General features: G+C 41.5%; 1 protein-coding gene and 1 pseudogene across 1 annotated transcript in view; both read left to right on the forward strand.

Moving 5' to 3' along the window:
- Positions 1 to 1785: 1785 nt before the first annotated feature.
- Positions 1786 to 2133, forward strand: LOC141498653 (peptidyl-prolyl cis-trans isomerase FKBP1A pseudogene; annotated as a pseudogene).
- Positions 2134 to 4516: 2383 nt separating this feature from the next.
- Positions 4517 to 25135, forward strand: part of FATE1 (fetal and adult testis expressed 1) — a 57495-nt gene continuing 36876 nt past the window's right edge. The window contains exon 1 of the mRNA XM_074201102.1: positions 4517 to 4599. The gene's annotated coding sequence lies outside the window, so the exon portion shown is untranslated. The remainder of the gene's footprint in view (positions 4600 to 25135) is intronic.

Genomic DNA, 25135 nt, shown 5'->3' on the forward strand with positions numbered 1-25135 from the left:
TTCTGTTTGATCTCTGGGCTGCAGATCTTCCATGCCTATTGGTGATCATGTTTGGATAGTGCTTCTGACCTTTTATTGTATCTTTCCACTGCCCCTTGGGCAGTCAGATTTGTGAAGTCCATGGACCACTTTCCAAAATAATGCTTTTAACTGCATAACATAAAAAAGAGAAGGTTAGGTTCATTTTGGGTATGGCCTCCTTCCTCTCTCTCACTTCAATGTCCCACCAGGTCAACCCTCAGCTATGGTAGAAGCAGAGAGACCTAAACAAAGGATAGAAAGGATAGAAAAAAGAAGAGCTCTGGTTTAGGACTAGCTCCCCAAATACCTCTTTGCCCCCCCCCCAAGTGTGGCCCATATTCTAGACCAATAGCATCAAGCTCAAACAAATGGGGTCATTAAATCATACACAAAGATCTCCATGAGCCACATATTCATTTAACTTTTACATGTATTTTATCTACATTTCATTGGATTTTTATTTATCTTGTTAAATATTTTCTAATTTTATTTTAAATCTGAATTAGGCTACACCTAGAAGTGTTGGGGGCTGGGTTTTGGGTGAAGGATGAGGTTGATACCAGCCTTTATATAGCACTTTAAGATGCACAAAGCACTTTTTGTGTTTTAGTTTATCTCATCTTCACAATAACCCTGTGGGCTAGGCATACTGTTATCCCCATTTTGTATAGCCGGCTGACTATGGGCAAAATCATCAAACCTCTCTCAGTCTCAGTTTTTTCTTCTATAGATCTAAGAAATTAGCTGAATGAACTGTTAGTGGCATCAGCAGAGGGCCTTCATCCACAGGTAGTATGAAACTAGAATGGAAAGATCCAGATAGCACCTTCTACACTGTTTCTGGGAGAGGATTCAAACTCATGTCCCCTATTCACTGTGCCATCTATTGGCCCACCAAAAATATGACCTGATATTTAAGCTCAAGGCCAAGAGGCCAGAAATGAGAGCCCCACCGGAGGACACAACCCAAGCTAATCCCCTCATAAAAGCCCCTGTCAATTCCCTTGAGCAGGACATCTTCTAGTAAATTTATTCTTCCACTATTTCCCAGAGGAAGGTGCCAGATAGGACCACCCTCACCCAAAGACCTGCCAAAGTCCAGAAAAACCACCACACTGCCCCATTCTGGTTTCTTCTTCAATGGTGTCGTCTTGCCACCTAGTGGAGCTCTGGAGTACTGTCCCAGAACCCTCTCCGGGAAGTTCAGTGTTGAAATCTACTTCTATTACTTTCTAGCTGTGTGATCTAGGCAAGTTACTATACCTCTCTGGGTCACAGTTTCTTCATTTGTAATGTGGGAACGATATGGGTAGGACTTGTCTTTCAGATAGAAACAATAGATGCATAGAATTTTGTGTACTTTGAAATGTTTATAAATGTCAACTTTTATGATTATTTTAAAAGTGACCACAGTTTATATTAGCAAAATTCTAAATTCTTGTCTAGGAGTTCTCTTGCTCTCTTAAGAAATATTTTTCATGAAATTCAGATATTTTTCATAAAATATGTTACACAGATTAATATGCCAGTTTGCATTATTTTAAAATGTATGAGTAAATGTATATTAAAAAACATCTTGTATTCAAAGGACAAACAGACATGTAAAATAAAAGAAAACATGAAGGAAAAAAATTTTTCATGACATGAGCCAATATGTCCCTCTGTCCACTGGGAGTAGTTAGATCAGCCTGGCTCTTTCCCCACCTTCCCTTGTGCCTATGCCCCACGGAGCAGGTACCCCTGACTTGCTCGTTGCCAGCCTGGATGGGAGTGCAGGTGGATACCATCTCCCCTGAAGACAGACGCACCTTCCCCAAGTGTAGTCATATCTGAGTGGTGCACTACATGGGGACACTGAAAGATAGGAAAACGTTTGATTCCTCCTGTGACAGAAGTAAGCCCTCCAAGTTGGTAATGGGCAAGCAGGAGGTGATTTGAGGCTATAAAGGAGTTGCCCAGATGAGTGTGGGCCAGAGAGCAAAAGCTCAAGGCCAAGGGGCCAGAAATGAGACTAAGCATATGGTTGGTCACTCAGTCATCATTGCACCAAATGCTACTCTCATCTTTGATGTGGAACTTATAACATTGGACCAGAATGGTTTCTTCCCCTAGATCCCTGTTTCTTGAATTGGACACATGGAGGAATCCAGAGGCTTAAGCTTCAAGAAGCAGAATGCACAGAAGCTTTTCCTTGATATTCCACTATATTCCTTGTAGAGACATATACCCCAATTGAATGTGTCATCATTTGCCTTTGCTTCCAACTCTTCCTCCTTGTACATATGCTGTCTCTAAACTATATATCGTAACCCCCAACTTGGCAAGTCATTCATCTTTTGGTTTTTGTGGTCTCGACTTAAATTACAAACTTTTGGGTATTGATTCAAGATTAAGTATTATGATTAAGCATTAACAACATACAGATGGGTTAACCTGAGAAGAGGAATTATTTGGACAGAGAAAATTTGTGTCTCTTTTTTTGGATGGATTTTTTTAAGATAAATTTATAATGCATTAAAAAATTTTTTTCCTGCTTCCTTCTGTAAAGGCCTAGCAGATTGAGGAGCTATTGAGGGCTGACATATTCTCTATGTTGAATAATTTCATTGGAGCATATCAGTCACCCTGTCCAGTGAAGGTGGGGAGGGAGAAAATGCTTTAACCACCCAACAATCCTTCCCCTTCCATCTCTTAACCTCTGCCTTTTGAAAGCAGATATTCTTGATGTAGTGTTGGATACTTGGAAGATGTCCTAGATAGGGCCACCTTCACCCAAAACACTGCCAAGGTCCAAGAAACCACCACATTGCCCCATTCTGGTCTATTCTTCAATGGTGTGTCTTGTCACTTGGTGTCTTATCTACGGGACAACTTTGGTCATTATAAATCTACTTTGTTGATGCCTGACTTTCTTTTGCATCATGTGGTTTTCTAATGAACTTGGTGAATTTTTTTAAAATTTCTAGTAGCCAACAAAGCTCCACAATTATCTAAATTCTGAGTATTTGATTGTTAAATTGAAGGTGTTGTTTGTAGATATTGTCAACACAATGAAAGCCCAGTCATTGTCACAAGAAATTGTATGTTTTCTACAGAAAAACAAAACTGATGCTGGTCATCATAGCTTCAGCATTTCCTGTTTTTGATGTTCAGCTCTCCTACTGCTGATCCTTTTCCCTCTACCCTCACCTTCTTTCTCTCCCAGTCCCACCCCTGCTTTTGCTGACTGTGTTGTGATTTGGTAAGAGTAACTGTCACCACCCACTCTCCTTCCACCACATATGAGTTTCAAGTTTAATCGCATTAAAATGCTTTATGCTTGCTTTAAAAAAAAGAAATATTTTTATAAAAGGAAATTGGTATTACTACTTAGTATACTTTTTTTGGGGGGGGGGATGGCTATATGGCCATTCACCTTTCTGTGCCTCAATTTCTTCTGTAAAATGAGAGGATTGGACTAGCTGGTTTCTATGGTCCTTTCAAACTTCAAATTTATGATTCCATGACATATGATAAAATTGTATCCATGAGCCAGAATGAAGCCAGGAATATTGTCTCAATTTTACAGTTAGGGAAACTGAGGTCCAGAGGGGGAAAGGACTTGCTCTTAGTCACACAGTGTGGCTGAAGCTCAAAAAAAAATCCCCATTCTCATGCCTTGGCCTGGTGATAATCCCATTGGCACTTTAGTGGCTTTACTCCTCAAACCACAGATTGAGGTTACAAAGCTAAAAAGGAAATCAGGTTCAGATCTTGGAGTTTCTGTAGGCCTGGACAGGAAGATCTGAGTTTAAATCCTTCCTCAGACAGTCACTAGTATGCAGCCCTGGGTAGCTCACTCAGCTTGTTTCCTCATGACACAAATACTGACTCCTCTGCTTTGAGAAGAGGACCCCCACCCACCAGAGCTGAAGGTGCTACGGCAGCAGCAGTAACCCTAATCCAAGATCCTCTGCTCCAGGTACTGAGACTGTTCCAGTTGTGAGGGGTCCCAGGCACTAGAGTATCTTGGGCTTTGGGAGGTGGGAGTGGGGCATGTGGAGCTGCAGAGGGGCCATGAGGAGCTCCATGAGGGGTAGGGGAGATCTGCAGTTTTGGTAGCAGGCAAGAAGCAGCTGTGGTCCCTGCCTTCAAGGAACTTCCAGTTTAATGGTGGGAGTCGGGGGAGCTGCTGCTGCTGCCCCCACGACACCTACGGTACCACAGTGGGATGTTTATTATTTCTATTTATTGTTCTATTTTGATATTTGATATATAAACATTTATTTTTGCATTCATTGCTATATATAAATATTTATTTTACTATATTAACATTTTAGAATCTCGATGGAGGCTCCCGCGGACACAAAGTTCGAGGCCCTTTCCCTGCACGCGCCACCCCTGTTGCCATGCCGTTTCGCTTTCTGATTGGCTGGAGGTGGGATGGGACAGCCAATGACTGAGGATTTCCTTGAATAAATTCCGTTCTACTGGAAACTCAGGAAGAGTCGTTCAGTGAGGCTGTGGAGGCCGAGCGATGGCGATGGACAATTCTCCTGGAGAGGCCTAGCCACCCCGGTTTCCAAGGGGGAAACAAAGGTAAAGAGGGCAGAGCCTGGTGGGGGCGGGGTGCTCGCATTTGTCTTGAGTAGCAGCAAACCTTGAAGCCCACCCCCCGCTTCCCAGGAAAGGAGGCCCCATTATTACTGCCATCCCTTAAAATCCACACTTTACCAGACTTAAAACCTTGCCCCCCCCCCGCCACTGCCCCCCATGGCCACACCCCCATCCCCGACATCCTTGACCCCCCGGCGTGCCCCCATCTTTCCCTCCTTTCCCACTTCCCCCTCCCCGCCCCCCTGGGGGCCTGGACTGGTTTCTACAACCTGGTCAAGACGGAATTTGAAGGAATGGCAGTAAATGTGGCCTTTCCATGGAACGAGGTGGAGTGGGGCTTAAAGGACTGCTAATTCAAGGCCTAGGAGATCACTTAACCTATGTAGTCCTCAGTTTCCTCATCTGTAAAGTGAGGATAGCCTTTACCTCTGGACCCATGGGTTAGAAATTTCTTTAACCAACAATGGCAGAATGGCAGCAGGAATCCCGCCTTGGTAGTTGAGCCCATTAGCTTGTCCTGGGAGCTTAGGCAAATCAATTTAAGAACAGATTCCAAAAATGGAGACCCATTTCCCTATTGGCAAGCACAAATTTACTCAGTGAAAGTTGGAAAGATCATTTAAATCAACCTCCTCATTTTTAGGATGTGAAAACTGAAGTCCACGAAGGTTGTGCTTTTCACCAAACCCCACATATTGGATTTCAGACAACAGATCCTTTAAATTTAGGTTCTGCATTCTGATTACACAGATTCCTAATCTCTCTTGGTCTCAGTTTCCCCATGTGTAAAATGAGGGTCTGTCTAAATGCTCCCTAGGCATTTTCCTAGTTCCAGCTCATTGTATTCCATGACCTAAGTGTGACTTCAGCAGCGTTCTCTGACCTATAAGAACCTTCAACTGCCTCCTCGTTGCTATGGTAACCCCCTATTGATGATGTATTTATAGTCGAAGGCTGGTTAGCTCCCCAGCAGGGCCGTGGAATAGTAATAATATAATAATAGCTGACATTTATAGAGTTTTAGGGTTTGCAAGGGGTTTTTTTGGCTTTTGGTTTTTAAATTGATCAATACATTTTGCTATGGAACAGCACACAGTTCCCAATAAACACTAAAACAACCCCCTTCTATTAAATATATTCTCCCCAAACAGCTTCTCATTGTGAATCTAAAGGGAGGGATATGTCCTTTAATTTTAATGCTACATTCATAACATTGAGCACTTTTGTTGCCTCTCAATGTTGGTTTGATTTATATTCTTTTAGGTCTTTTGATTATTCTTCTGGCCCTGCTTTCTTTTCTCTGACAAAAGCATTTTAAATGTGTGTATGTGTGTGTGTATGTGTGTATATACACACATATATATGATTTATATAAAGAAATATATTTAATTTATATGAAAAGAGATGCATTTATTATATATTAGTACATTAGATATTATTATACACACAAATTTCATTTGATCTCCACAGTAACCTTAGTATACAGTTTATTATGATCCCCATTCTGCAGTGACAAAAATGGTGGCTTAAGTGTTTGCCCATGAGCAATGTCAGAGGCTGGATTGGATCCCTGCATCCCCCAGGACTCTCTTAACTCTCAAATCTAGTTCTTTCTGCTTTCCTGCTCCCATCCAGGATGACTTTCTTATTACAGTTAGACTCTCAGTTTTGTTATTTTAAATTTCCTGGTCATCTTTATGTTTCATATCCTTTTGGATCCCAAAGGAAATAGGAATGCAGAACCCTCCTAAGCAGATGGGACCTGGGCACATAGTGGTTGATTTGGTTCCTCCACCAGGCTCTCAAGTCAGCATCACAGTCATCCTCTGACAGCAGGGCTTTTGGATTGTATTGGAGAGGCACTGAGTTGTCCAGAGAAGCGCAAGGAGGAAAACTATCTCATGTAAGGTGACCTCTCTTAGTCAACTTTGGACTAGAGGCTTTGAGGCCACCTTTCTGTTCTTAAGTCTTTGAAAAAACAGAGTTTCAGTCAAAGAAATCATTCATTTCCCTCTAAAGGAAGGAAAGCAATCCTAGGGGAAACAGAAAAAGGGGAACAATATTTTCTGGGTTTTCTCCTCTGCTCTCCTTATTCCTTGCCACCTGTAGACTGGCTTTCTGCCGTTTCTGCCGTTCAAATCTAGGGGGCTGACTAGCTGCCTTTTGGGACATTCCTTCTGGTATATTCTGCCCAAATGAAGAGGAGAAAGGAAAATTGAACATCGATAGTGGTTGAAAAATAGTACTTTTCACCTCTGAGCAGGCTTCTAAAGGTGAGGATATGGAGAAGGGACCTTAGAAGGGACAAGGATCTGGTCTCTGGATACAAATGGTCATTATAAATCTGCTTCTTTTCCCCTATGTCAGTTAAGTGAAGAGGGAGTATGGCAAGTAAGTATTTCAGGGATCAGGGCCTGGAGCAGGATTCAGCATTTCAAGGGATGCTTGGGGGAGGGAGGCGGGGAGGAGACCAAGGCTATTTTTAAGGGTTTTTTTTTTTAACAAGGCAATGGGGTTAAGTGACTTGCCCAAGGCCACACAGCTAGGTAATTATTAAGTGTCTGTAGCTGGATTTGAACTCAGGTGCTCCTGACTCCAAGGCCGGTGCTATATCCACTGTGCCACCTAGCCACCCCTAAGGCTATTTTTAAAGCATCTTTTCCTCATTCTCTAAAGTTCTGGAACATTGGCAGGCCTATAATGCAATCAGGTTTAACACTGAGCTAGACAAAGACTGGAAAAGTGACCCAAGACAAACCGAAAGATCATGGACCCAGGCAGGGGCTGAATAATCAGACTTGACCTAGGAGTGGTAGATATGAAAAGTTTTACCACTAAGTAAAAGAGAGTGACTTCTCCCCCTATTCTTTCTCACTTCCCTTCCCCTTTCCAGGCTTCAGCTAACTTCCCCTGTCCCTACCCCAAAGGGTCAGAACAAGGTAACCTTTGGGGCAGGGGGTATAAAGGTGACAGGAAGAAGGCAGCTACTATTCAGCACCTCTTTGTAGCCTTTCAGAGAGTCCCACACCAGTCTAGTCCCTGTCACTCATGAAGATAAATCATATACATAGCATGGCCATACCATCCATTCCCTCCTGTGAACCTTCCTTTGTTATTATTCACTTAATGATGTGAGGAATATAACCCAGTTATCAAATATCACTGGAAACAGTTCATGGAATGGTTTATGCCTTTAAAGGATCACCCTATACCAGAAGCACCCAAAGGGATGACCTGCCCCAAGCTTCTGCTAATGCAGGGGTTCTTAGCCTTTCTTTTTTGTATCATGGGTCCTTTGGCATTCTAATGAAGTTAACACTTCACAGAATCATCATTTTATTTTTGTTTTGTTTTGTTTCTAGTTTTTTTTTTTTTTTTGCAAGGCAAATGGAGTTAAGTGGCTTGCCCAAGGCCACACAGCTAGGTAATTATTAAGTGTCTGAGACCGGATTTGAACCCAGGTACTCCTGACTGCCGGGCTGGTGCTTTATCCACTACGCCACCTAGCCGCCCCAAGAATCATCATTTTAAATGCAGAGAATAATACTTACAGGATTACAAAGGAAAGGAAGTATATTGAAATACAACTAGCAAAATATTTTTCCAAACTGAGTTCATGGATTCTTGGTTCAGAACCTTTGTTTTCAATGGGAGATGCCCCAGAGGTTACTCCATTTTTCTTTACTGATGATTAAGATTTTAAATGCCTTTTTATTGAATGTCTGCTGCTGTTCCTCAAAGTGAGTCCCTCTCTGCTTCTGGTAGGGGGCAGTACTGGTCCCTTATTTGAAGTCATAATTCCTCCTTTTATTTTTGCCAAGTGAAGAAGGAACTGACAAAGCCTGTCTAGGCCTGGTCTGCAGCTGCTCCTTTGGCCTCCAAACTTTCCTGGTGCACTGGTGGTTGTTTGCAAAGTCTTCAAGCCATTCTTTGGTCTCCAACTTCATTGTTCCTCTTTTCTTTCACGATTTCTCTGGACCAAGAAAACTAACTTCTAAGCATTTTCTATCTCCTCTTGTGCCAGTGACATCCTAGAAGACCCACTTGAAGTTCAAGAAAGACCTCAGGGTAAAGAATCCACAGCATGTCTCATTTCCTGGGTGGGCCTTGCAAGCAGGGGAAATCCTGGGAAATAGGGAGAGTGGGCCTTAGAATCTAGCAAGTAGGAAAACCTGAAGTTATGTGTAGAGATGAGAGAAACTCATTACCTCACCTTCTTCCCTCCAGGCCCCTGGCAAATCACTTCCCTTGAGGTAAGCCACATCCTTTCAGTTTTTGTGACCAATAAGTTTATCTGTAAGAGGGGAACTCACTAGAGGACCAGATTCAACCTGAAGGGCTGGGGAGGGTCAATTCCCATTTCCTCCTCTTTGTCTGCCTGGCTTGTCTCCTCTCTGATCAGGCTTTTTGCACAGTTTTACTTTGAATTCATGAGTTTTAGCTGATCCTCTGGTTGTCTTTCTCCTTATTCCTTCTGGTGTATTTTTAGACATTTCCTAGAGGGTTTGTTAGGATTCTGGACTCCTGTGGCTCCTAACATGCTACCATCTTCCCATAATTCTCCACTGTTTTCCATAATCACACCCCAACCCCCACAGTAATCCAAGGACCCCCCCCCCAAAGTTCAGCACCTATTTGCCCTAGCAACAGCTCCCCAGCAGGCTCTGCCTGCTTCCCTCAGCCCTCTGATTGGGGCCAGATACTGACACAACCATTAGCCCAACCCATTCCTCAGCAATTGTATATCACACATCTGGAATGGAGGTGTTAGAAATCCATTCTCCTGGCAAAGATGGAGCCTGCAATGTGGTAAATTGAACACTAACACCCACCTCTGAACTGACACAGGACTGTCCTTATAGGAAGGTAATGTTGCTAATGGTCTCATTAGGAGACCTGGGCTTGAGGATTCTCATTCCTGTGGCTAGGGTTGGATTTGCCCTGAACCACTCACATTCTCAACTGGTGCTCCTTGCTACCATCAGCACAATCCTTAGAATGGAGGGGGGGCTTCCTGAGCTATAGAGGAAACTTATTGGGAAGTAAGGAAGCTGACCCCATGAACTTGACATCCAGAGCCCCGCATTTGAAAACTTTTAGGGTTCTGTGATTCCAAATTTCACTACAGGCAACCCCTCAAAAACAAACACACAAATTCTGTTCCAACCACTGCCTAAGCAGGAATCTTTTGGGGAGCATTCACCAACTCTCCCCTACAAGGCTTTGGGGCCAGTTGGATAATCCCTGGGGACCAGTGCCAACAGGGACTGTACAGACTCTTAAGTTTGTCCTCCCTTTAAACTGCAATTCCCCTCAGAAATTCTTGCCCCTGGTTTTGAGATGGGCTCTCCAGGGTTAAGGATAGAGACCTGCAATTCCATTGTTTGCAGAGGACTCCCTCCTCAGATGCATTTCAGCACCTCTGCTACTTACAGTCTGAATTGCCTAGGACTCAGAGAGGGGAAGTCATTTTCCCAGAGCCACACAGTGGTAGGGATCAGACTTTTCCTGTTTCAAAATTAGGCACTGTCAGCCATGTTCCCTTTCTGCTAGGATTAAGCAAAACATAAATAATTTTCTACAGAACTACTGTGGAAATATTTGAAGACTGTCATTCTCCCCCACTCCAGTCTCTTCTCTAGCTGGGATAGACCCTGTTCACTCAACTGCTGCTTATATAGCATATAGACTTCAATGAAGAGGGCATGACTGACCGTGAAACCCACTCCCTGTCTGATTCACTTGGCTAACTTTTCAAACTCAGAGTGGGTTACTCAGACTCTACCACTCCCCCAATAGCCTTCTGTACAGGAGGAAGGCAGAGATAACTGGCTAGCTAACTGAGGAATCAATGAAATATTTGTAAAATTACATAGTAGACTGTGTCTTAATGCTTCTTCCCTGCCTTATCCATCTAACTACTAATAAGAGAGACAGTGTGGCCAAGTAGAATGAGGACTGAACTTTCAGCCTGAGGATCTGCCATTTATTGCCTGTGTGACCCCTGGCTAGTTACTGAACTTCTCTGGCTCACTTATGTAGAGAATGAAAGCCTTGGAGTAGTTCATTCTTATGCTCCTTTCCAGCTCCAAGATTCTGTGATTCTTTTTGGGTGACCAGCTCTGACTTCTGGATCTCTACTCAGTTGAAAATGCTTATTCACAGGCTCTTTAAAAGAAAAAAAAAAGTCCTTTTCTGTTTCTAAATTATTACCTTAGCAATCACCAACTAACAAACATTTCATTACATAAAGAAAAACAAGGCTAGTATATAGAGCTGGGCAGAGTCCCTCCTTTTTTCCATTCTGAGTTGCTGATTTTTGGGCCCTATAGCTTTGGGGGCATGTGACTAGTGCCTGTCATCCAATTGGCAGAACAACTTTTGACCTTCTGGAGGATTTTTCCTCTCCCATTAATGTATAGAAGTTGGGAAAGAGGTGAGCAAGCAGCATTTGTAGGTTTGCCATTGCTTCCTAAGGAATGATAGTTGATGTTTAGTCTTTTAGTCATACCTGACTCTTTGAAATCATGTTTGGGATTTTCTTGAGGAAGATACTTTCCTTCTTCAACTCATTTGACAGGATGAGGAAACTGAGGCAAACAACAATCAGTATTAAATGACTACTGTGTTCCAGACATGATGCTTGGCTCTAGTACTGCGAAGACATGAAGAACCAGCCTCTGCTTTCAAGGAATTCGATTTTTTTAAAAATAATGTCATCCAAATAGACAAATCAATGAATTTATATATAAACTGATTGTATTTAAAAGACATTTAAAAAAATTGTGATAATATGGGTGTCAATCAGATACAATAGTTTTTTTAGGGTGAATATCTAGGATCACTTCCAAGGAGGTATATGCTTTGGGGGTTTTCATCATGATGTCCTCTTATGCCCCATATGACCAGTCCCCTTGAATCCTTCAACTGGTAGTTGTGTTTGTGTTTGGTGTGAGGAAATTTAAAGGAAAAGCCCAGGAAAGGGAACAGTATCACTCACCAGGGCTTTGAAGACCTTCCAACCCAGTGCCCCTGTTTTTTGGGGGGGATGCTGAAATTGAAAGTAGCCAAAGACATTGCACTGAAAGATGTATTGTAGCCAAAGCCCCTCCACCCTCTTCACAAAAGCTTTGTCTTGGCTAGACCAAAGCTTCCCAGCCCTCTGGACTGGCTGGTCCATTTCTTTGTACTCTTCTCTTGGCCCTTGGCTTTCTTCTCTTTGGATCCCATCCCGTGGGCAGCAAGAGTAGGCCGAAATGTGAGGATTGCTTGATGCTCTTTTGGGGCAATCCCCACCCTACCAGGGTTAGTCAACTGTGTGAATTGAGGTAGTAGTTGAGATGTTTCTTTTTTTTTTTTTACAAACTTAAAAAAACTTCCTAGGCATATAGTTGGAACTTGTTTTTAAACCTGAAATCTTTTAAAAACCAAAGGGAAAATGACTAGCAGTCCCCCAGAGTTTTTGTAATGGAAGCAGGAGAGATGCAAGCTCTGGCACAGAGCAGGTCCTTTCAGCACCACAGCCTACCATCATTGCCCACACTAATGGAAATGCAGTATTAAACAAGCTTGGGGGGCCATGGAGGGGCACATCTTCTTTCTTTTCTGCATGGATTCCATTGTGGTTAGTGGGAGTTGCATGGGGTGCTTAGGAAATAAGATTCTGATTCATTCCTCCCCATGGTGCCTGTGGGAAGTCAGGTATCATCAGTAATGCAGGGCTGACAGCTTATAGGATCAGTATTCTGTTTCCTGGCATTGCAACCAGGTTATTTCCCTGGATGGAGGCTCTCTCAACACTATAAGCAAAGGTTGTTTCTAAGCACATGATGGCTGAAAATAAAGGTCACCTTTGGATGTTCTCATGTCTAGAAAGAAATCTCTTCCACACCTAGTCTCTGTCTTTCATATGGAAATCCTAGATATGTTGTGTGTGTGTGTGTGTGTGTGTGTGTGTGTGTATGTGATTGACATATTAGGCTAGCTGCAAATCAGTATTCAGGATTGAAGTAAAAGGATTGGCTAGGAAAGGAGTTGGTCTTCATTATTTTTCAGCCTGATAAGTAATAATACTCCTTTTCAGGATTATGCCTATTAAAAAAAACAAGCAAACCCTCTTCACTGAACTCTACTGATCAGTATAATTAGCTAATTTTCAAGTCATGCAATCAGATTGCATGTAACTACAGTAAAATCTCATTAATTTGGATCACACTTACTTGGAACATGTGATAATTCATAGCATTCATGATTATTAGGGAATCTAGAGTCTGAAATGTACATTTTTTTCATCTGGGATTTTTTTAAGGATCATGCTCAAGAATGAGAAAAATCCAGTCTAAAATTATTAACATTTCCAAATGAAGAGCTCAAAATTTTTGCTTTACAGATTCCTTCAACCTCTGCTCCCACTAATTCTTGGGTGCTCGGTTTTTTCCTTTGGTGAAATGTCATTCTTTTATGAGCTCTACTAATTTTATTGATTGCCTTTATGATTATTCATCAATTATACCATTTGACAAGAATACAGCTACATATACTTCTTTTAGCATCTTCTCTGATTTAGATTTTTCACTGTCTGACCTGCCTCTCCTCATCCCTCACCCCACTCTACAAAATCCCTATTATTCCAGATGAGTGAGGTTTTTTGTTTGCCTTGCTCGTGGGTGATCAGTCTCTGGCTTAGGAAGAAAAGAAAGGGACTTTATTTGTGATTTCATTGCTATAGAGATGTCTTAGACGAGAGAACTACCAAGCAAGCACCTTCTCTGCACCTCATATCTTACGAGACTCGTGTACAGCACCTAAGTTAAATCAATTTGCCCAGGGTCCCTATGGCGGTGGGAATGGCAGGCAATACTAGAACTCAGGTCAAGATAGAGTCTCAAAAATAGCCTCCCTCACCCCCCCCCGCCCCCAACTAATGACTCAATTATTAGTCATTCCTCTTTGTATTTCTGTATGTCTTTGGAGTCATCATTTTGAATGACCCCCTGAACACAGATACCCTGGAAAAACCCAGGGGAAAACCCCTCAATCACCCCCTCATTACATAGCTTGTATTTCCAGACCCAAGCACACCTGGTCCTACCCTCTTTGTTGCAGTGAATTACCAAATAGTGTGAAACTGCAGATAGAGAAATTGTTACTGCAAGTAGACTTGATCTTACATCATTTTAAACTCCAGTCATCTTGGTTTCTTCTGTACACCTAGTGATAGGATTTCATTGGAGCCTGGAGCAACAAGACGGAATGTTTTCTCTCCCTCTCTCTTGGCAAGTAATGAGTTCAGCAGTTTATATGCTGTCAAATTTAATATGTTTCTGTACAAAAAATTTAAAACAACAGCAGCACTGCCAATCAAATACCTAGTGTCCTTCCTCATTGGACAGAAGGGAAACCAGTTCCTTGTGAACTTTTACATCTTGGATACCAATGGTCTTCTTCTGAGGTGCTGGCAGCACAGAGCAGGAAAAAGGCATTCTGGGTCAAGAGTTCATCTCCAGAGAAATGAAAGATGGTCTTTCCTTTACCCTGTGGTAACAGGGGGAAAGGTACCAAGCATTTATTAAGCTCCTTACTACATATCAAGCTAAATGCTAAGTGCTAAATGCTCTCCAAGTATTATCTCATTCAGTCCCCACAATAACCCAGGGGAGGGGGATGCTATTATTATCTCCATTTTTCAGATGAGGAAACTGAGGCAGGCAAGTTAAATGACTTGCCCAGAGTCATACAGCTAGTAACTGTCTAAGGTCAAATTTGAACTCAGGTCTTCTTTACTCCAGGTCCAGCACTCTAACCACTGCACTCTCCTAAGGTGTTTTTAACCTAGGGTCCAGGAATTTTCTTAATGTTTTGGCAATCTTATTTCAATAGAATTCATTTGTAATCCTTTTATTTGATGCACTTAAAAGCATAATTCTGAAGGGTCCATGGATTTCATTAAATTTTCCCTGAAGGCCTTGGCACAACCAAGGTAGAGAAGTCCTGGTCAGATCATTTCCTAGCATTTGATTCTTGCTTATCACCTTATGTCTTTTGATATAACTGCTTAGGGGTCTGGCATATGTGCATGTTGAATTCCTCACTGAGCATGTGGGCATCATAGCAACTCAATGTTCCACACACAGAAATCAAGTTTGCTGAGAGCCATGGGCAAGTTCTGCCTCTTTTAGCCTGTGCCTCATATCTCTGAAGTGGGTGGGGTGTATGTATGGGCCCGGACAGCTGTTGTACACTGTGTGGTGAAACCAATAAAACTGTTTACATCAGTGCCTCCAGTCTCAGAAAGGAGGCAGTAATAACAATAATCAGAATAAAATGGCCTCCCACAGTGGGCTTAGCCCAAAAGAACTTCATCTTTCTCTGAGCACTTGATCGCTATGAAAAGATCCTGGGTAGAGGGCTGCTAACAACAATAATGAAGGCAATCTACGAGTTAGCAATGAAAATCAAAAGCACAGGGTCATAATGAAACAACTGCATAATGAATGGGGCTCCATGTTCGAGGGGATGGGATGGTGGCTAACCTCCAGGAGCAGACCACAGGAGAGTCTGGGTTCCACTGGACTCAGCTCAACCAAATTTGTTTATTGTCTCCAGATATCTTTGGCAGTTGGTTTCTTCATATACAAAAATAGATGGCTCTGGAGTCCAATTCACGTGCATGTCATGGCATCACCTCCCGGATGTCATGGGCCTCTCAGAGAATGAAGGGCAAACAATAGGAGGAGTCCTAATCTTTACCTCCTGTCTTCCCACAAAGGGATACTGTCTGTTTAATGTGATAAGAAATAAACATTATGCACGCAGGCTGTAATTTGTACATATTATGTTGCAAAAGTTAGTTTAGAATCTAGGCAATGCTTTCTAATCTAAGACAGATTCTGCTAGGCTACACTAGGCTTCTGGGCCATCTCCTATGAGTAAATACAGAATGACCCTGAAGGAATGGTAGCTATCAGTGTACCAGATATAACCTGACCATCTAGAATAACATTATTTTGGGGTGGAAAAAGATAGTTGACAGGGAATACATCTTCTTGGTTTCTCAAGGTCTTCCACAGTTTGGCCTCAATGTGTCTTTCTAGCTTCCTACTCCCTACCTGCCCCCATGCCCAGCCCAGATGTCTCTTTATCTCTTTTCCATTCTGAAGACGATTTAGCTGCTATCCCCTTCATGAAACTCTTTCAGAACTAAGTAGAGGAACCCCCTCCCAATCTTAGACCACATGGATTCTGCTTATACTCATTATTCCAATGAAACTGTAAGCTCTATGTGCGCAGGGCAGAGACTGGATTGGTTTTCAGTTTTATTTCCAGCACCTTAGCTGAAATGAAAGAATTTCTACTGAATTAAATCCAGTGGAATTGCTCTAGTGATGTTAGGGTACTCTCCCTCCCTTCATTTGCCCATAAGGAAGATCTGCGACATCTTCAACTGTAAATCATTGTTGATGGCTCCCATGCTCTATGACCAGGATGGAATAGGTTCTGAAAGATGGAAGCAAGTGCAGGTGAAGAATTGCAGGGGGCTGGGGGGTGGGAGAGTGGTAACTGTGCCTTCTGGTTATCATAAATCTTGAGAGAAACAAAAAAATATCAGATTTGAATTCAGGAAAAGGAGTCTTTTGGACTCCAGGGTGGGTGCTCTATCCACTTACTAGTTTTATGACCTTGGGCAAGTCATTTCACCCTGTTTTTCTCAGTTCCTCATCTGCAAAATCAACTGGAGGATAAAATCGCAAACCATCCTGGTGTGTTTGCCAAGAAAAGTCCAAATAGGATCAGAAGGAATCAGAAATGCCTGAAAAAGTTTCATGTAATTTTATACCAAACCCTGCGTGTGAATATGTATATTCAACCCTCCATTGTCTGTATAAGTCCATTTGACTCCAACTTCCTCCATATCTGTGTATTCCTCTCATGAACTGAAATTATGAAGCAAGTTTACCCACTTTTTTCCCCTTTCTTTCTGCACTCCAATTTAACCCATTGCCTTGCAAAAAAAAATAAAAAAGTTAACAAGATTAAGAGAGGAGAGGTTAAGAAGTCAACCAAAGTGCTCTACTGGCACCTTATGACTTCTGGAGAAAGTGAGCAAAGCTTCTGGCATATTGGGTAGACTCTTTCTAGGAAATGGATAGGATAGTGCAGGCCAAAGTGATGCAGGATAGACCAAAGTGCTGCAGGATGGGAAGGCAGGAATGGACTGTTGGCAACTTCCTCCATATCTGTGTCTTCCTCTCATGAACTGAAATTATGAGATGGAGCAAGTTTACCCACTTTTATTCCCCTTCTTTCTGCACTAGTGTTAGCCTTTTACATGCTCTTCTCTTTTTTCCTCTCTTGAAACATTCAGAATAGAACCAATCTACCCCAGGTGCTTTTTTTTTTATTTAACTCCCTCTCAGTACCCTTTGAAGACACTCCATTTCTGAAGAGGCACTTGTTTCCTTTCCTCCTATGAGAATATTAGCATTAGATCTATCACATGCTGTTGCTTAATAAATGATGATTGACTGACTGAATTCTTGAGGAACCACCATAGACTTTCATGATGGAGTTTTAGTGATTTCAGAAGCCCTGGCTGATACCCAAACATCCTGGTCTCAGCACTGCCACTAAAAGATCATACTAGTCTTGATCTTCTAATGTCCCCATCTTAGGGATTTATGACTTCCCCGAGTCTTTCTGCCCAAGCTTGGTCTTCCTTCATGAGCCCTCAATTCTTGCCTGTCAACATACTCCAGTTGTCTCTGGCATGTTGCTGGTCTCCTGGATGGCTCCAGATGTATTTGCCTGAACTTTGTGCACTTTTGCTAGTGACCCTCTGTCCTATTGCCCATGGAATTTTGTCACTGTGCAGTTCTGGGGTGAAAGAAGTCACTTCTTATAGTTTTTCATTGGATTTCTTTCATGCTCAGTCTATTGAGAATTTTCAGGTTTTTGCTGGAGTATGTATGTGGAACCTCTGTTCAGGCATCCATCTTGTCCAGAAGTCTTCATCCCACTTTTTGATGGTTCCAATTGTTAGGACACTTATTGATTGTAATATACTTACTACCTATGTGATCCTAGGAAAGTCACTCAATTCTGTTTACCTCAGTTTCCTCATCTGTAAATGAGATAGAGAAGACAAACCACTCCAGTATCTTCGCCAAGAAAACTCCAAATGGTTCACAAAGAGTTGAACATGACTAAAAAAAATGATTGAACAAAAAAAAAGTTGTTAGGAAGTTTTTCCTTTTATCAAGCTGAAATCATCCTTTTCAATGTCCACTGACTGATCTGAGTTCTGTGCTCTAGAACCAAATAGAATAAATCTGCTCTCTCTTCCACATGACTCACGGGTCAACTCAAGAACTCCTGCCAACAGTCCATTCCTGCCTTCCCATCCTGCAGCACTTTGGCCTGCACTATCCTATCCATTTCCTAGAAAGAATCTACCCAATATGGCAGAAGCTTTGCTCACTTTCTCCAGAAGTCACAAAGTGCTAGTAGAGCACTTTGGTTGACTTCTTAACCTCTCCTCTCTTAATCTTGTTAACATTTTTACCTTTTTTGCAAGGCAATGGGTTAAGTGACTTGCCCAAGGTCACACAGCTAAGTAAATATTAAGTGTCTGAGGCTGGAATTGAACTCAGGTCCTCCTGATTAGCTACCCCTTGTCTCTTAATCTTGATGGGCTGATCTCTTTCTGACTCCCATGCCTGAAATGTTCTCCTTCTTCATCTGTAGCTAGTGGTCTCCCTAGCTTCCTTTAAGTCCAACTAAAATCTCATACTCTACTGGAAACCTTTCCCAACCCCACTTAATCCCATTTCCTTCTTTGTCTTAATTCTTATTCATCCCTTCTATAGCTTTGTTGTACATAATTCTTTGCTTGTGGTCTCCATTGTATCGCACACTCCTTGAGGGCAGCGCCTATCTTCTGCTTCCTTTGGTATTGCCAATGCTTAGTCCACTATCTGGCACATAGCTGGCATTGAATAGACATTCCTTGGCTGACATACTGTCCTACAATTCTCTGGTGACATCCTATCCTCCTTTTCTTCTCTGGAATTCCTCTATCGACCTAAGTGGGATACTCAGCCTTAATTCTTTCCAAGCGGTCGTGTTTTCCAGCTTGCTGCCAGATAGTAACAACAGTCAAAGGTTAGTATTGAAAAGCTAGACCTTGCTTTCACAGTGAGTCCTTCAAATACTTGAAGACAGACACATCACGTCATATCTCCCTCCCCACCCATAAACTGCTTCTGTCCCCGGTAAATGTTCCCTTCTCCTTTAATCCTTAAACGACACTCTTTTGATGGTGTTCCTTTGGGCATGCTCTAGCTTGTCAATGTCCTTCTCAGAAGAGGGTGCTCGGAAATGAATATAATACTCCAGACATAGACTGACCAGTTTCAGAGGACATGGGGACTATGATGTCATCTTATTCTGGAAACTATACCCCTATTAATACAGTTTCAGATCACATTCCTTTATAATATAAATTGTATTGTGGACTTGTATTCAGCATGTAATCCAGTAAAAACCCAAACCCAAATTACCTGAAGTCTTTTCCACATAAATTCTATTCAGTTCAGGTCAACTGCATTTAGGAAGGGCCTAGCGTGTAAAAATAAACACTGTGGTATAATAGACAAAGGGCAGACCTTTGAAGAGTTCACTTTACTGTATGACCACAGACAAGTCTTTTTCGGTATTTTAGGCAAATCTCTAAGACTATTAATTGCAGGTGTGTTGACAGTCTGCCTTGGTGGAAGGAATATCCACTGGGAATTCCCTACATGGATGAAATCCCATGTCACTCCCGCACTTCATATGAGTTACTGTGTTAGGGACCAAAGATACAAAGTGAAGATGAAAAATGGTCTCAGTTCTCAAGGAACTTTCTGGGGCTTGGGAAACAATCTTTAAACAGAGAAGTAGGTAAAATATAATTTTGAAACAACTAGAGGGATCCTAAGAGGCATCACATAGGAGGTGACATCTGAGTGCCACCTTGAGACTTGAAGGAAACTCTGGATTCTCAGAGGCAAGAGGAGAGAAATGCATTACAAGCATGGCATAACCTCTGTGGAGCCTTGAAAGCTGGAGATGGAATGCTGATTTGAAAAACCCATTGAAACCAGTTTGGCTGGCACAGACATTGTGAAGAAGAATGATATAAAATAAGTATGCAAAGGAGGGGGGGATAGCTATACTGTGAAGGTATCTCACGAATAAGTTGAGACATTTGCATTTTATCATCAAAACAATTCTCAGGTCTCTTCCAGCAGATGTCTGCTGATGGTCCGATGATCTAATAGGAAACCACTGAGCATTTTCATGTATTTGATGGGAATGACTTTTGTCAGATCTGTTACTTCCTCAGCTGTGTAGAAGATGGATTGGAAAGAGGAGGCACTAGAAATAGTAAGGTCAATGAAGAGGTCTTTGCAATTGTCCAAAGGAGAGATGACTAAGAGCTTGACCTAGGATTGGTGGCAAGAGAGTAGAGGGAATGGGATGCTGTTGAGTGATGGTGTGGTGGCAGAATTGACAAGACCTAGCCATGGATTTGAATATGGAGGCATGAGGGAGAGGGAAGAGTTAAGGATGACGCCAAGCTTGCAAACCTGGGTGACAGGCTAGGTGGTGGTACCCTTAATCAAAACAGGGAAGTTTGGAGGAGGATCAAGTTTAAGGGAAAAGATAATGGAGTTCTGTACTGAACTTGCTACATTGGCTATACTTATGGGATATCAGACCGAAATGTCTTAACTGGCAGTTAGTGATATGAGACTGGAGCTCAGAAGAATGATTAGAGCTTATAGCTAGGTAGCATGGCAGATAGAGGGCTGGATTTAGAGTCTAAGAGTTCCGCTATCAAATCTTACCCCAGACACTTATTTGCTTTGTGAGTCTGGGCAAATCATTTGACATCTCTCTGCCTCAGTTTCCTCATTTATAAAATGAAGATAATAGCACTTACTTTGCAAGATTGTTGTGAGGATCAACTGAGATAATATATGCAAAGCTCTAGGCAGACCTTAGATCCTTATTTATTTCTTCATCTCATTGTTATCTGTATATTGGGGGGAGTCATCTATGTGCAGATGATCATTGAACCCATTGGAGTTGATCAGACCACCAGGATAGGGAGAAGAACAGGATAATACCTTGGGCTATTGAAAGGGGTGAAACCCAAAATTAATAAATAGGTCATAGATGATAGACCAGAGGAGACCGAGATAAAACAAACTACTAGAAAGAAGACTAGGTGAGAATATCCTGGCAAAGGGGGGGGTGTTCTATAGTGTTAAGAACTACAGAAAAGGTAAGAAGGGTATAGAATGAGAAAGGATAATTGGATTTGGCAATTAAGAAAGTGTTGGTAGTTTGAAATCTGATTCAATGGTGGGATTGGAAGCTGTATGACAATGGATGGAGGAATGGTGGGGAGGGGGTGAAAAAATAGAGACAACCACCAAAAATTCTTTTTTTATTTCTTTTTTAAAAAGTCATTGATATTTTTTTCTTTTTATATTGCTTGTATTTTCTCCTCTATCCCTCTACTTCTCTCCCCAGCCATCCTTTTTAAACAAAAAAAAAATTAAGAAAAATAAGAAAAAAAAGCAGCAAAACTAATCAATATGGTGGGGGGGGGGAAATCTGACAACATGTGCCTTGTTTCCCATCCTGTGCAAAGGAGTAGGAGGAGGTGTCTTCTCCCATCTCCTCTGTGGCACCAGGCTTGTCTTTGAAATTTTGCAACATTCCTTTTCAATTGTTTACCAGCGATTAGTCTTTTATACATCATTGTAGTCATTCTGTACATGATTTTGTGGCTCTGCTTACTTTATTTTTACATTTAATTTTATTATGTTTCCAATAAGTAAGCATTTTTCTTTCTCTTCCTCCCACTCTTCCTTCTCCCCAAACTATCAGCAAAAAGGAAAGAAAGAAAATTCTTATAACAAATAAATACATCAAATAAAGTACATTGGCTTCTTGACATGACCCAAAAAGCATGATCTTGTTGTGTATTTCAAGTCTGTCACCTTTCTGGCAAGAGGTAGGCAGCAGGTTTCATTTCAGGCCTTCTAGAATTGTGGCTTCTTATTGCATTGATCAGAGTTCTCAAGTCCCTTAAACTTGCCTTTACAATGTTGTTGTCATTGTTACCCCAGTTCTGCTGACTTCATTTTATCCACCCATAGCATCATTCTTGCTGGAATTTGGCATGCAGGTACTAAAAACAACTCATGTTGACTCCATCACTTTCTTGTTCAGATCAACAGTCAGTCAGTCAACCAGTGTTACTTAAGTACCTCCTCTGGGCCAAATTTTGGGGATACAAAGAAAGGCAAAAGATAGTCCCTGCTCTTAAGGTGTTCTCATTCTAATCAGTGACATAAGCTGCAAATGAGTATTGACAAACAAGCTATGTATACAGGAGACATTGAAAATACAGAAGATGGGGATGGGAGGAATTGGAAAGAATCAAAGAAGATATAGACAGGACAGATTGGAAATACAGAAGACATAGGACAAATTGGAGTTGGTTTTAGAGTTAAGAATCTAAGAGTAAGGAGAACTGGGAAAGGTTTCTTACAGAAGAAAGGTACTTTAGCTTAGACTTGAAGGAAACTAGGGAGGTCAGGAGGTAGGCATGAGAAGGGAACGAGTAGCAAGCATGGGGAATGACCCTGTAGTAGTAGTTAAATGGAATTCTGTGGATAAGTTCCCACATATAATGTATATGCTACCCCTGATTTGGAATGTGAAGTACCTTGTTTGAGGAATAGCAAGGAGACTGGTGTGACTGGATTAGAAAATACATGGAGAGGAATAAAGTGTGAATAGACTAGGAAGGTAGTCAGATAATGAAAAACTTTAACATGACACAGAAGATTTTATATGTGATCCTGAAGGCCATACAGAGCCACTGGAGTTCTTAGAAAAAGGGGGTCTCATGGTCAGATCTGGGAGCTTAGGTGGTACTGCAGTGGATAGAGTGCAGGACCTGTAATCAGGAATACCTGAGTTCAAGCTTTGTGACCCTGTGCAAGTCACTTAATTCTGTTTACCTCAGTTTGTTCCTCTGTCACATGAGCTGGAGAAGGAAATGGCAAACCACTTCCAGTATCTTTGCCAAGAAAACCCCACATGGGGTCACCAAGAGTCAGACACAACTGAAAAATGACCGAACAATTGAAGACCAATTAGAAAGCTATTGCATTGTTCCAGGAGTGAGATGATGAGGGCCTGAATCAAGGTGGCAGCAGTGGCAAAGGAGAGAAGTGGAGGCTTCAGAGAGATGTTGCAAAAGTGATGACCTTGGTAACAGATTGGATGGGTTGGGAGAGTGATAGTGAGGAGTGGAGAATGACACGATGCTAGTTTGGGTAGTCAACCAGGGAGGATGGTGGGGCCCCAGTATGCTTAAAATGTCTTCATTGTTAACATCTGGGCCAACTCCTAATATTTTAAGATCACTACGTTGTCAAATTTCAGATACAAGACAACACAACTCAACTGCCCAACTTTTATAGAGATTGCTCCACACAGGCCCATATTAATATATAAGTATTACTGTGAACAAGCAATATGCAGCATTATAACAACAGCATTCTATAAGGTTAGCATCTTGTGCTTAATACAATATAATGTCCTAGCAACAGGCAAGAATTCAAAAAGGGAAAGCAGCACCAATCACTTATTCATGTATTAACATTAGTAATTAATTATTCATACAGTTGCATTCAAAATTTTTAAGAGACACAGCATCTCGATACATTCAGCAATCACATAACAATATTTGCATACTAACACCAAGTAGGAATAAAGCCAGGCTAATTTGGATAAGCTCATTACACCTTCAGAGAACACAAATATTTTTAGTACCCCCCAAAAAAGCTCAATCTCAGTATATAATCAGGAAGAAATCAAATTATCTATGCCTTAAAATAAAATCCACTTACCATGAAAAGAAAAGAAAAATGTAAATAAAATGTGTTTTCCAACATGACAAAATAAAATCCCCTTCTGAGACAAAATGAGCCACAGAAAAATATCTGAAATTTTCCTTCAAAATCACTTAAAATTAAAAACATCCCTGCCACTACATAAGGAACAATAAGCAAAGGAGAGGCTAAAAGGATTCACCAGTCTACCAAAAAAAAGTCTAACAAGGATCTTTTTTCTCAAAGTTGCTCTTAGAAAAGCAGAATATGGGGGCAGCTAGGTGGCGCAGTGGATAGAGCCTTGGAGTCAGGAGTACCTGAGTTCAAATCCGGCCTCAGACACTTAATAATTACCTAGCCATGTGGCCTTGGGCAATCCACTTAACCCCGTTGCCTTGAAAAATCTAAAAAAAAAAAGCAGAATATACAAAATTCAAAGGTGTTTGAACTGTTTTTAGAAGAAAAAAGGCATCTATTTTAAACTCACTCAAAGCCAATAGAAGGGCAAGCAAAAACCTCAGCATCATCATAATCATCCATAAGCATTTGTTAAGCCCTTACTGAACACCAGTAACTGTGCTATATCCCCAAAAATCCAAGAAATGCAAAAACGTTGACCCTGTCCTTAAACCCTGTCTTTATATCTTCTTTGATTATTTCTAACTTTATTCTAATGGAGGAGACAACATAAAAATAGCTACCTACATAAAGATGCATATATATTTGTCTCTGTGTGTGTGTATACATAGAAATTGAGGCCTCTTAGAATTGAAGTCTGGGACTTTGGGGTCACTCAATACTGATTTGCCTGGAACTATTCAGGTTGAAAACCTACAGAAGTATTGCCATTCTGAGAACAAAAGACTGACTCGGAGGCTAAATACCACACAACCTCATAAATAAGACTAAAAACAAATATTTCCAAGGCTTTAAAAACAATAAAAAAAGTAATTTCTTATGGGAATAAGGACCCTGGAATTATTACAGTATTCCTGTGGAGAGCTGCCACATCTAAAGTATATTCTATCCATGTAAGATGTGAATATCTACCCTTGATGTCTAAATCTATAGATGGGAGACTTGTGGGGTTTAAGAAGAGGCATGGATAGATACCTTGGAAATTTTGCCTGTTCTGCTGTTCTGTTCACCAAAAGAGAGGGGTACTTGATTAGCATGATATCTGTCTCACCTCCCCAATTATTTGTTGATGAAAGGGCATGATCAGGTTAAACATCTAGGGAGAGAGTACCCCAAACTTATATCCCACAGTTTAAGCCCTCCCCAGTACTTTGTGAGCATAATTTGTCTCAGTTTCCATGAGCCAGGAAGGTTACATCTGCTCCTCATAGCTATCTCTAGGATTTGGGAAGTGGGGTTCTCTATTTTCTGTTGTCATCTGTTTAAGTCCCTACTGACTGTGTTAACCTTATTGTTAGGTGCTAGCCGATAAAACCCCAATTCCATTTAATTAACATTCGCTACAAAAGTATATTCCTTTGAAGGTAAAGTAAGGACAAAATACAAACATTTTCCCTAATACTATTGACAGGGGGCAGAAT

This window comes from Macrotis lagotis, chromosome X (genome assembly GCF_037893015.1).
Source record: "Macrotis lagotis isolate mMagLag1 chromosome X, bilby.v1.9.chrom.fasta, whole genome shotgun sequence".
NCBI classification, from domain to species: Eukaryota; Metazoa; Chordata; class Mammalia; order Peramelemorphia; family Peramelidae; genus Macrotis; species Macrotis lagotis.